At 50.8% G+C, this 12,295-nt stretch overlaps 1 non-coding gene across 1 annotated transcript; it reads left to right on the plus strand.

Moving 5' to 3' along the window:
- The first annotated feature begins 2,949 nt into the window (after nt 1–2,949).
- Nucleotides 2,950–3,110, plus strand: LOC149352177 (U1 spliceosomal RNA). Its single transcript, XR_016291958.1, has one exon. It is a non-coding gene; the product is annotated as a U1 spliceosomal RNA (small nuclear RNA).
- The last annotated feature ends 9,185 nt before the right edge of the window (nt 3,111–12,295 follow it).

Genomic DNA, 12,295 nt, shown 5'->3' on the forward strand with positions numbered 1-12,295 from the left:
GTGATTTCTGGCTGCCAGCAGTGCGGCCTAGCAGCAGCCGAAAAGAAAGCTACCGCCGGCCGCACGTTGAAGGCATCTATCGGCTATTACGGCCGTCGCTACAGTCGCTTCGCTTACGTTTGCACCGGCGTTTTGCGAGCGTTACGATGGATCTCGTTCTCGAAGTCGTCAACGAAGTTCTCGCAAATACATAGGTTGCACGTGTCGTCACTTCCGCCCCCATCAAGCGCTTGCGGCCATGCTGCCGAACCATTCGGCCGTCCCCGCCCGTCCGCCCTGCGATGCCTGGCCACTCCTCGGACATTTTGGATTATTTTCTTATCTTTCAGGCGCGATGCCTACTCCACAGAGGAATGAACCATTCAGTGCAGGCTACTAGTCTGAATTTATTCGATCGGCGCGCGTACGCTACGCAGACAAAGTGAAAATTTGCGATGATACAAATCCGCACACGCTGCAACCGGGAGTCGACGCGAAGACGGGCGTTGATGTGTTCCTTGAAGTGGCCCACGGGGGATGTCGTGTACTCTTGCCAGCTTTGGGAAGTTGGAAGAAATGAAAGCCTTCGAATCAATGGAGGCACACAATGATTTCTACAGCAGGTGGGTGAGAAGCCTGTCTGCGATGCGCAAGCAACGAGACGAGAAGCTTGGCCTCGGCACGCCGCTTTCTCTGCCGTCATTGCTCGCTACGGTCGTGGCGATCTGAGCCGGCTTGCCTAGTGCTGTAGCTAAGATGCAGCGACACGGGACCCAGTCTCGGTTTGTGTTCAGACAAATTCGATGGCGTCAATCAAAACAGCAACATTCAAGAGTGTAGTCATTGCTTCCCACGTTTTCGTAAACATTTAGTCGACGACACAAGCCTCTTACTTGTCACAAAGTGCAGTCCGCGCACAAGTAAATTTGGGTTGACGGGTTCCAAATCGTCGCGCTTAATGCGAGCCAGCCGCAGCTCGCGCAGATTCGTACTCAGTCATGGAGCGCTCGCACTTGCATGCCTACGATTATCTTACGAATGCAGATGAAGTTCGTGTTAAATGGCTTCTTCTTTCCCCTGGAGCAGTCGCTACGATCGTAGCAGCCAAGGGTGGCACACAAAACCATACCGAATCTAATGATGGACGAGAATCGACACGTTGCGAGCTAACATAGGCAGCGGAAAGCTAGAGGCGGTCTGGCGGTGGTTCGGCAGCATGGCCGACTCGCAACCAACGGCCACCGGATGTGACGTCGGTGCAAGCTATGTATAGACAACTTTAGCATACCGTGTACCTTGATACTGCTAGCGGAATACCGGGAGCCTGCCTAACGCCGGCGAGCAGGCGCTGATTGGTCCCGATGCTTCAGGCGAGCGCGTAGCTGCCCGGCACGTGGCGCCATCTGGCGACGTCAAGGAGATTTGCGCATGCATTGGCTGCGCCTCAGTGATTTGTGCTTCTCGTGTCCTAGCGTTGCTAGAACCATTGGTTCCAGCAACACTGTTTTGTTATATGACGTCATGACGCTTGTACTTGCGAGTTTGGCCTGTGGCGGCGATACCTGTATTTTGGTTCTTGCTCTTTTCTACGTTGCAAGAGCTTTGTTGTCAGTATGAGTGGCGTTTTTGTAATCAGGAGCTGGTATTCTGTCGATACAAGCCAACTTCAATTTCTCCTCAGTGTCAAAGTTGACGACAAATTTTGGGCATACGCCCCCTACAACACCTATGACAGCCTCGAACACCGTCGAGACAGCTGAACGCAGCTACAATCATTTCAGATAAACCTGATCGTTTTTCTTAGCAAGTGAAGTGGTAAGGCCATGTGTCGGCGGCATTCAACAAAAGACATGAAAAAAATAACAGCGCGTAGATTATAGGGCCGTCAGACGGAAACGTATATAAGGTTGTTGCTAAAAGCGTGTTGCGCAGAAAACTAGAATAAACTAAAAAAAATAAAGATTTCATTTCAGTAACACACCAGCCTGCTCGTCTATTCACGGCATTGTCACCCCCGCGTGGAAATATGAACATCAATATGAAAGAATTTCTAACACGCAGCCAGCGTGCGGCTGGACAGCTTTTGGCGTGCGCAATGGATACGTATTTCACCAATGTAGCTAAGCATAAAGGAAAGCCTGTAATTACTGGTTACTGCTTGCCAACAAACAATCTGTCCGATTCCATTTCGCTTGTGTCAACTACGCCAATGAGAATTAATTAAATAGTTGCTAATCCCGAAAAACGTGCAGCCGCCGCTGACGCTTTTCTCGATGGCTGTACGATTAGTAGAGGGGCCAGCTCTGCCTTTTTATGCGAAGCATACTACTTTAGCTACCACTTCAGCCCTTCACCGTGGTTATGCGCCTCCAAATCACGTGATACATGACGTCACACCACGTGACACGATGACGTCCGACAGAAGAGAAACGGGGGCCCACCTGGCGCCGTCGCTGTGGTTGTGCGCCTCCAAATCACGTGATACATGACGTCACACCACGTGACTTGATGACGTCACGACAGTGCAGAAATGGGGGCCCACCTCGCGCCCGTCGCTGTGGTTGTGCGCCTCCAAATTACGCGACACGATGATGCTTCGCATTCTCCAGGCTTAGCCAAGTTAAGCCTCAGCCATTTTTTATTATCATTCCATTTTTAACCGAACAAAAAATATTAAGAAAAGAAGTAAAAGACAGAAATTGATGACAGGTGGCGCCATGGCCGCTGGAAGAATGCAGACATATTAAAGTCTTTCAGGTGCGTTTAAACGACTTAATTTCTGTTTGAGACTCTGCAAGCAGCGCATTAATTAAAGGTCAAACGTTAAATGACTTTTAATAGCTAAAGAGCCTAAAATTGGTGCTTAGACTCTTTGTTGTCGGGTTTAATAGTTATTTATAATACAGAACTCACTGGCAACGATATGGTGGTCGCAGTCAATGGGCTTGCCGGGCATTGCAGCTGGTCGGCATACTTACCTGGTGCTGAGGCATCCTCGGTCATGATGGAGGAGCCTCCGGGAAGAGGCGTGGGCATTGCACTGGGCCCACGCTGACGCCTGCCACTGCTTCAATCGAGGCAGATGGGGCATGTAATTTTTGGTAGTGGGGGCTGCGTGCGCGCGGCCCCCTTACCTTGTTCAAATGCAAAAATCAGAATTGAATAAGCTTTTAGAGCGCAGCTGCCCGTTCCTGCATTTCGCACCATTTAGAGCTTGGGAAGGAGTAAGTAAAATCTGTAAGCATGAAATGTTTACGGGCATAACACATTGATAATAATGGCGTTGTCGGCAGGGGCGAGCAGTCGTCTGCTGTGGCGTATCCGCAAGATGCTTCCTACCTATCCTTTCATCAGGCTCCATTGCTCGGCTTAAGCAGCTGTGACGGGGGCGGCATTGAAATGCAGGACCATGCAGAAGCGTAAGCGGACACGACGAGACGCAGGCCTGACAAGAATGTATATGCAGTGCGTTCGAAACTGTCTAAAGTGCGTACAGGCGAAAGCGTTTTAACATGGGCAAAGTGACACCAGTGTCACTTTGTCTATGTGACACTGGTGACGTCACCACTGGATTACGTCACACATAATTGATGACGAAGTAATGACAATTTACTAATTAGTGACTAGTTACTGATTAAGGACTAAATACTAATTAACTGTTAATTAATGACACTGAAGCTTCGCGTTTAGGAGTGAAACTCGACAGCGTGTTGTAGCGCTGCCAGGCAGTCCACGGAACGCCACCAACTGTTCGGCGCGATGCCTTGCCCTTTGAACGCGACGCTTTTTGAGGAAAGGAAATTACGCAGTAATTCTCTGTCATCTTGGTGGACACCCGAACCGCACCGTAGAGGAAGGGAGGAACGCCACCACCTGTTCGGCGCGATACCTTGCCCTTTGAACGCAAGGCTTTTTGAGGAAAGGAAATGGCGCAGTAATTCTCTGTCATCTCGGTGGACACCCGAACCGCACCGTACAGGAAGGCAGGAACGCCACCACCAGTTCGGCGCGAAGCTACCGGCGCTTGCATGCCGGTCCTGTAGGAGGGCTTAGAGAGTCTCGTTAAAGCTCGTACGGTGCCCGGATGCTCTCGTTTCAGCTCCAGGATGTGTGGAATTCAGTGCCCGGATGAGTGGAATTCTGTGCCCGGATGTTGGCTCTCGGTCCCGGCGTGACGTCACCACACTGCCGACAACGGGAGCTAAAAGCATTTCATGCTTAAAACGAACATTGCAAAGCGTCGCGGCTACGTGTTCACGGTCTCTGGTTTGGTTCAAATCGCTTCTCGAAATAAACTAGCGGTGCAAGAATTTTATTATTTTGGACCTCGAATTTCGGTTTGGTTTGGTTTATGGGGGTTTAACGTCCCAAAGCTACTCAGGCTAAAAGGGACGCTGTAGTGAAGGACTCCGGAAATTCCAACCACCCGGGTTTCTTTGATGTGCACTGACATCGGACAGTACACGGGCCTGTAGAATTTCGCCTCCAACGAAATTCAAGCGAGTTTCGTAAGAGTCATGCAAATGCAAATTTTTTCGGCGTGACCAACTCTTACGAACGCTCTTCGTGAGTGCATGGAGCCTCTTGCGTAAAGTGAACGTCATACCTTTGGCGTTACTCGGTGTTCCTTCTCTTGGCGCATTCACCATGTGAAATGAAAGTAACCTTTTAGGCTGGGTTCTTGACTGATGACTCCGGAGGAAAATGAATTTATTAGTGGTCCAACTTTCCTGCTCGTTCCTGTGTTCAGTTTCACGCCGTTCAAGTCACTTTTGTTCACATGCTAGCGAAGCTGCACGTAAGAAGTGAATACCAACAGATGGAAACCCTCGTCCAAAAAGAAGCTTAAGTGTCTCTTTCCGAATAACAGAACAATTTTCCAATTATGTGCGCTAAATATTCTATAACATTTTCTAGCCCCTGACGATTCCGTCTTTCTCGCTTGGGGAACGCAGACTTCACGAATGCGGTCGTACACTTTCACATGGAGAGAATCCCTTGTGCATCTATCACCGTAAGAGCGCTCGTGCTCAGTGAAATGGGAAGAACACACAAGAAAATACCAGCAAAGAAGGTACTTAAAGCTTTTTTAGAGCCTTAGATGTCATGACAGGTGGCTTGTGGACTGAAGGTTTCGCAGTTCTGAATATGAAAACTCAGAACATTGTTTTCAATTTTTCTTCGAAACAGCTCGAATACTCATGGCCAGGCAGTTCCAGGCATGTAGGTTTAACGTGATTTTCTTTTTTTTTTTCAGCACAACTAGAGTTCTAGTATACTAAAGTTCATTCGTTAGCTATACATCAACCTTAGAGTCACTCGCTACAGATGTATCCCGCGTAGGGCACAAATAAGGCTTATTTCCATGGATATTATATTCCGCTAGTTTTGGCTCGTTGGTTGCTGCTAAAGTCCGCAGGTTTCATGCGTCTATCTCTATCTCAACTACGTGGGCCGGCTCAAGGGAATAGCGGCAGTGCTTTTGCTTCTGCATGGTACTGCTGTTAGTATCACTACTAGCACACCACTGTTGACTATAGTAGTTGTTGCTATTCAAACTTCTGTTTACTGAGTGCTGCTAGACGTACTAATGGCACTACTTTGTTTATATCATTGCGGGCTCTCAATGGCCATAAACAAAAATGCAAAGTACCGTCGTGTTACTGAAATAAAAAAAAATAAAAGAAGTGATTACGCCCGTGGTGATGCGGACGATCAGTACTAGCTGACCCACTTTGCTCTTTGCAATTGTAGCATTTTATTTCAGTGGTGCTGCCACGCATGACTGGGTGACGATTGTGTTTCTGTGTTGGGGGATTACAACGAGTACTATATGGTGCGAAAAATGCGTCGGCACGGACTTGTACATCTTTCTTTGCAGCACCTTTGTGGGCAGTGCCTCGAGAGCGTTAGTCCTCTGTGCCGTCCACCGCACATTTGTGCCTCTGGCCTCCCGCATACGTGCAGCGTTCAGAGCACGACGCTCCTCTTCAGCGGCATCCATGTCTCTCCCGAAACGTGAATGGTGGGCCACGTCCTCGCTGGCAGATTTATCATAATTGCAGCGGCTGCTACTGAGCAGGCGCGCAGGGAGATCCAGTCATTTCGAGATGTTTTTTCGAGTGACGGTTCAAGGTGTTTGGCGGCGTCTTGTTGCGACCGCGCGCTACAAGGAACCCTTGATCACGACGAAGTCAGCGCGAGGCGCAAGACACGAGCTATGTTCACGGGGTGGCCACGTAATCGTAGACGCTTAACGTTCATGATAAACAAACAGCGCACGCTTTGACAGAACTCAAAGAACAAGGAGGAAGACACCACCAGCACTTCTTGTTCTGTTCAAGTGTGCGCTCTTTTAAGGCGAAAGCCTTACTTGCGCCATTCAGCGAAAACCCGTCTGTGTGTGTGATAACAATACTCGATGGTATACCTTAAAGGGGTAGAGACACCAAATTTTTGTGTTGTACCTCTGGGTTGTAAATAATGCGTAGCGATTCAGTGAGCATGGAACACCATCTTAGAAGCATGAACTCGCATTATATAATTAATAATCGTATAATTTGTACCCAGCAGTTTCGGTTTCGGTTCGTAGTTGCCAGGTTTTGCCAGGCTCTTTCATGACGTCAAAAACCAGACAATGCGTTGTCACGTGGGTCCGGAAAGCCGTGACGTCGTGTAGGCATGTCGTCTGCTTGACACGCACGTGGTGCGCGTAAACACGGAGAGCCGGGCGGAGGGCAAGTCGCAATGCCGAATAGCTTCGAGTCGGAAAGAAGAGTTTTATTTCGGCGAAGACACCGATTATGAGGAATCGCGGGATGACGCAGACGAGGAAGGAGACGCCGCGGTTCGAACCCCGACAACCACTTCATTTTTGATCCGCTGGCCAGCGATTCCGAAGAGGAGGCAGGCGTCAGGCCCGACGTAGCTCAGATTGTGCCAGCGAACGCCGAGCGTGTAGGCAACGTCAAATGGTAAAGGCGCGTTCACACTAGGCCGACGATCGGCCGATTTCAGTCTGGCGATGGTCGGCGGCAGCGATTTTCGTGCCGTCGACGCGTCTGTCACACTGCGCAGACGCCGACCGAGCGCCGGTCGTCGCCCGACGAGCGCATCGCCGTCGGCCGACCCGTGTGTCACACTCTGGCGACAACAGCGCCGACCTCACGCCGACGTTGTTCTATCCCGACAGCTCGACGCTGCTGCTTCGTGCGCGCTGCTCGTCTGCTAGCTCCGTTGATGAAGGCGTCGTGGCAATCGAACTTATCTTCTATTATGGGACGAGTTCGCACTAAAGCGATGTGAAGAGTAGGCCTTTTATTATAGCACAGTCGACTTCCAAAGCGGCGTCAACTGCTGCTTCGAAGCGAAATCACCTAGGCCTAGCGACGACTAGGGCAGCCTGGGACCAGCGCGCAGTTCAGGCGCGTTCACACTAGGCCGACGGGACCCCGATGCCGACGGTCGCGTCGGCCAACCTAGTCGTTCCCCGACTAGCCAGTCACACTGCACCGACGACGACGCCTTCAACGACCAAGCGTCGTCCTAGTGTGACAACGTCGCCGACCAAAGATGCCGACGAGACCCGTCGGCCGACGCGTCTTGGGCAGATCGGTGGCCGAGCGAAAACATCCGCCGACCAAAAGCGAGTACCGAGTTCAGAGCGCAAAATGCAATCATTATGTAGACAAATAATTCACGCGCAGCAACATTCAAACCATATGGCCACTTGGCCGACGCGCCGCACCGATCGTCGCTTGCGAACTGCCGTCCCACTGCAAGCAGGCACACACGGAGCGGTGAGCATCGCTGCGCCGCTGTACCCAAGCTCCGCCCACAATCGGTGTCGCACTTCGCCGCCGTGCAGCAGTGCCTGAGCGCTGCTTGGGATGGTGTACAAATGTCACAAGAAAAGACAAGATCGCCTTGTTATCAGAAAGACTGCTCGAGCAGCGATAAAGCATGCCTGCTTATGTTTCGAGCTTTCGGCAATGGCACCCCTCGCGGGCGCTCCGGGCCAACGTTTTTAGTTGCTCCGGGCGGCGAGCTCTGCTGCTGCCTGGCTGCCGTGGTCGTCGCTAGGCCTATAGCCTCTTTCGCATTGGAGCCGCAGCGGCCGGTGCTTCGGAAGTCGCCTTAGCTATAATAAAAGGCCTACTCTACACATCGATTTACTGTCAACAGCATCATCTCACAATAAAATAATAGTATGGTAAATCTCCGCGACGCCTTCAGCAGCGAAGCGAGCGGGCGCCAGGCGAGCCGGACCCGACCGTCGGGCCAGCGGCAGCTGCGAGGCGGTTGTGGCACGAAGTTTGCTCGTATCACAGTCGTTACCTTTGCCAGCAGCTCAGTATTGGTCAGCGATCCTCAAGAATGACACATTTTTCACATTTCTTATCCCAGGGTTTATTATTTACGTAAAGAACACACTTTAGCTCGTTGTTATGACGCCGGCAGACGGGATCCAGGCTGGCCAGCCGGCCGGCATGCTCGGCGTACTTCACGTTCGCACAAGAAAATACATAACATCCATGATACCAGAGAATGCTTCCTAGATTAGAGCACCGGCAATATTCCTCTGCAAAAGTGGATCTTTCGGCAACGACATCGCCTGCGGCAACGCCGGTCGTAAAGCACCGTCGCACTCGCGAGCGTGCAGAAAAAAAGACTTCGTGAGCACTCGTAGCCAAGGTTGCTAGGCCGCGAAACCGCAAAACTCGGTCCCGTACGTCAGAAAACTGTGCAATGACGTAGAAAATACTTGCTTGTGTTTTCTTCTCTGTTCCTACGTCACATTGATGCACTAGCGATGGCTCAGACTTCAAGAGTGAGCATTTTCACAAACTTTAAAATGAAATTAAAATATGTTCTAGACATCCCTTAAATTTAATACTTCGCTCTTCTGGTCCTCACATACAAAGGAAACGTATGGCAGTCTTTTGTACAACCTTGGAATTTGATGTCTCTACCCCTTTAAAAGATGGCGTCCTCAGGCAGACAGTCGACGCATCCGAATGCAACCTGATATGGCAGGTGGGGGGGGGGGGGGGGGGGGTGCTCGGGCCACGCTGGGCTGCAACAGCGTTCACGAAGTTAGCGCGGCGTCGCGCCGACGACTAAGAGGTAGAATTGCAAGTTGCGTGGCGTTGGGTTACATCACGTCGAAGCTCGCGGAGCAGAAGTGGTGCAGCGGCGCCGTTGCGGCGGCTTCGAACAGCCATGTAGAGGTAAGACATTGCCGGCTGCATGTCAATGTGATTCCCTCTGCGACGTCAGTTCACTTCAAGTAGCCATAGCGGGCAATTGTTTGTGATCGTGTACTATGGACACTGAACGACTGCATTCACGAAGTGAGCGGACGGGCTTTAGCCTTCTCACACGCAAGCAGTCTTAAGTGTCTCCGCCGAATATTTTTCATCATAAATCATCGCCAACTTACCCAAATGTCATATCATAAGAGTAGCACAAAACCAGGATGACGGACAAAAGAGGAGAGAACACGCACCCACAACACAGCGCCTGTGTTGTGGGTGCGTGTTCTCTCCTCTTTTGTCCGTCATCCTGGTTTTGTGCTACTCTTATGTTATGGATCAGTACCAACTTGCCCAAATTTCCACCCTGGTCAATCATATTACCCAAATGTCTGCTCTGCTGCGCTTGACGTTGGCAGTGGCGGCCACTCACCGCAAAAGCCGCAGAGCTACGCTATACTGCAGGAGCTTTAGCCCTGCAAAAATACAGAGAAAGTATGGACATAAGTGACGTTTTAATAAAGCTCGGAACACTGCAGCGTGAGCGACCAAACGCAGGGCAAGAAATCACCTGTCATAAAGCCTCATCTTCGATGCAGATAATTTGTTTTGAGTGCAGTTCACTACATTTGGGATTTTCTCGCCGGGAGAAAAGGAGGCGGTCATTGACTGGCACCTCTCGAAATAAAACTTAGACTAAATAACGCTTTCAGGTTCGCCCTGAAACTCTGTCACACATACTTTAAACGCGTTTTGCTCCATCGAGATGAGAATCTCACTTGCAGCATTACAAAACAGGCAGATGAACTGAGTGAAAAAAAAAAATTGTACTAAGTAGTAAGTGGTGCCAGATCTCGAGGCGAAGATGGGCTAAGCGGCAGGACAGAGACCTAGAGAGAAAAAGAGGATGCGCTCTCCAGCAGCGACGAGTGACACTTAAGAAGACTTCGTTTGGGTTGCCGTCCGGAGTAAGACCACAGACCGGCGCTCTCGGGCTGCCCACCATTTCCTACAAGGCGGCAGCAGAGAGTGCGTGGGCGTGCAGAACGAAACGGAAGTGCTCGACGGAGAGGAAGGGCCGCGGGAGAGAAGGGTGGCGTGGAGACGGGACCACTGGCGTCGGCCAGGGAAGCAGCGATGTGCGTCAGCACGCATGCAAGACGACGACCAGCGCCGATCTCGGCTAGCGTGAGAAAGCGCAGGAAGCTCGCAATTAGACGGTTCCTGCTCTTCGATCGGCCGCGCGAGAGCGGAAAAGGCATCGCCCGGTCGGAACGGTCGCCTCAAGCTGCGTAGCGAGAATGAGGGTAGCCCGGAGAATATTGCCCTTGTCGCCGGACACGCGTTAGCCGCGTCCATGAAGCTGGCCCGGAGCAGCACGCCTTATCCAGCCAGTCAGTCAAAGGGGTTTTGTTCCGGGAAAAAACTTTGTAGAAATTTTCCCATTCTTGTGCATATGGTAAACGCAATATGTACGACAACAAGAATAATGGTTGTAACCGTAGCCGTAACACTCATAGCAGCTTAGAGGAGTTTATAATGCTTGAATAGCTATAAGTCATACTTAGGCGGTTCATGGTAGAAGAGGGCAGATAGATGGGTGTCTTGCTAACACAAAGTGAATAGGGGGGGGGGGGGGGGGGGGGAGCTTTAGGGGTTGAAGTTTGCGGTTTGAACCAATAAACGCACGGCGAATTTCTTTGGGGACAAAAGCCTCCAGGACGCGGTAAAAGCAATCTAGGCGCATAGGTGTACCTGCTACCGAATATCAAGTTTCACTTCCGACATGTGAGCGCGTGAGTCCCACTACCACTTCCACAACTTTGGTTCGCATGAACTACGGAATAACAGATCTGTCGTCTTTGGTTCCCGTTCAAGAGTCATGGAGACTTTTGTTCACTATAGTACGCCGTAGTGCGCTGGCCAATGAACACGAGTTGCAATCAGCCAGAAGAGAAAATTAATCAAGTGTGGACTCCAAAAGCGTGCTGGAACAATGGGGTCGTCGGATTAAGTAAGGCAGTTGTATGTTTTGAGGCACTGATCCGCTTCTGTATCCAACGATGGTTTGGTTTGGTTTGGTTTGGTTTATGAGGTTTAACGTCCCAAAGCGACTAAGGCTATGAGAGACGCCGTAGTGGAGGGCTCCGGAAATTTCGACCACCTGGGGTTATTTAACGTGCACTGACATCACACAGTACACGGGCCTCTAGAATTTCTCCTCCAAACAAATTCAACCGCCACAACCGGGATCGAACCCACGTCTTTCGGGTCAGTGGCCGAGCACCATAACCACTGAGCCATCGCGGCTGCACTATCCAACGATGGATGCAGGTCAAGAAACTCCATTACTTCGTCAACCTTCTTCGCCTATTAGACTTGAGCCTTCTGCTCACAGACTGTCGTCACCTTATCAGGGCCGTTACATGGTTAAGGAGTTTCTCCATGGCATGTTGGGACACTGACAGTGTATGTAGCAGTAACAAGCCACCTTCAACTCAAAACCATGCACATAAGCCCCGAAAGAGTGTCATGTTCTGGATTCCGCTACGGTCGAAAGGCACTTTCATTCCTGCCGTCTTCAGGCGGACTACGTGATCAGAGGCCGTCTGGCGCTTTCTGGATTTCGAACAGTGAAATTTTATCCACCAATTCAAAACTTTGTTCTTGCGGAGCGTTTGCCGCTTGCACAGTTCGTTCCGTCACTGAAGGAGTGAGCAATGTGCCGGACGCAACTAATGCGCTTGCATTTATCAAAACCAGATAAAACAGTACCAACATGAAGGCAACTAGACAGAAAGCCCTGGTTTCACTTGCCCAAGCAAGGCAAGTGATGTGATGTGTTCATTGCGCCTCTGTTGCTCTCACTTGTTTTTTAAGCATGAAATGCTTTTAGCTCCCGTTGTCGGCAGTGTGGTGACGTCACGCCGAGACCGAGAGCCAACGGCCGGGCACAGAATTCCACTCATCCGGGCACTGAATTCCACACATCCGGGAGCTGAAACGAGAGCATCCGGGCACCGTACGAGATTTAACGAGACTCTCTAAGCCCTCCTACAGGG

Source organism: Amblyomma mixtum, chromosome 3 (assembly GCF_055824585.1).
Source record: "Amblyomma mixtum isolate Tamu chromosome 3, ASM5582458v1, whole genome shotgun sequence".
NCBI classification, from domain to species: Eukaryota; Metazoa; Arthropoda; class Arachnida; order Ixodida; family Ixodidae; genus Amblyomma; species Amblyomma mixtum.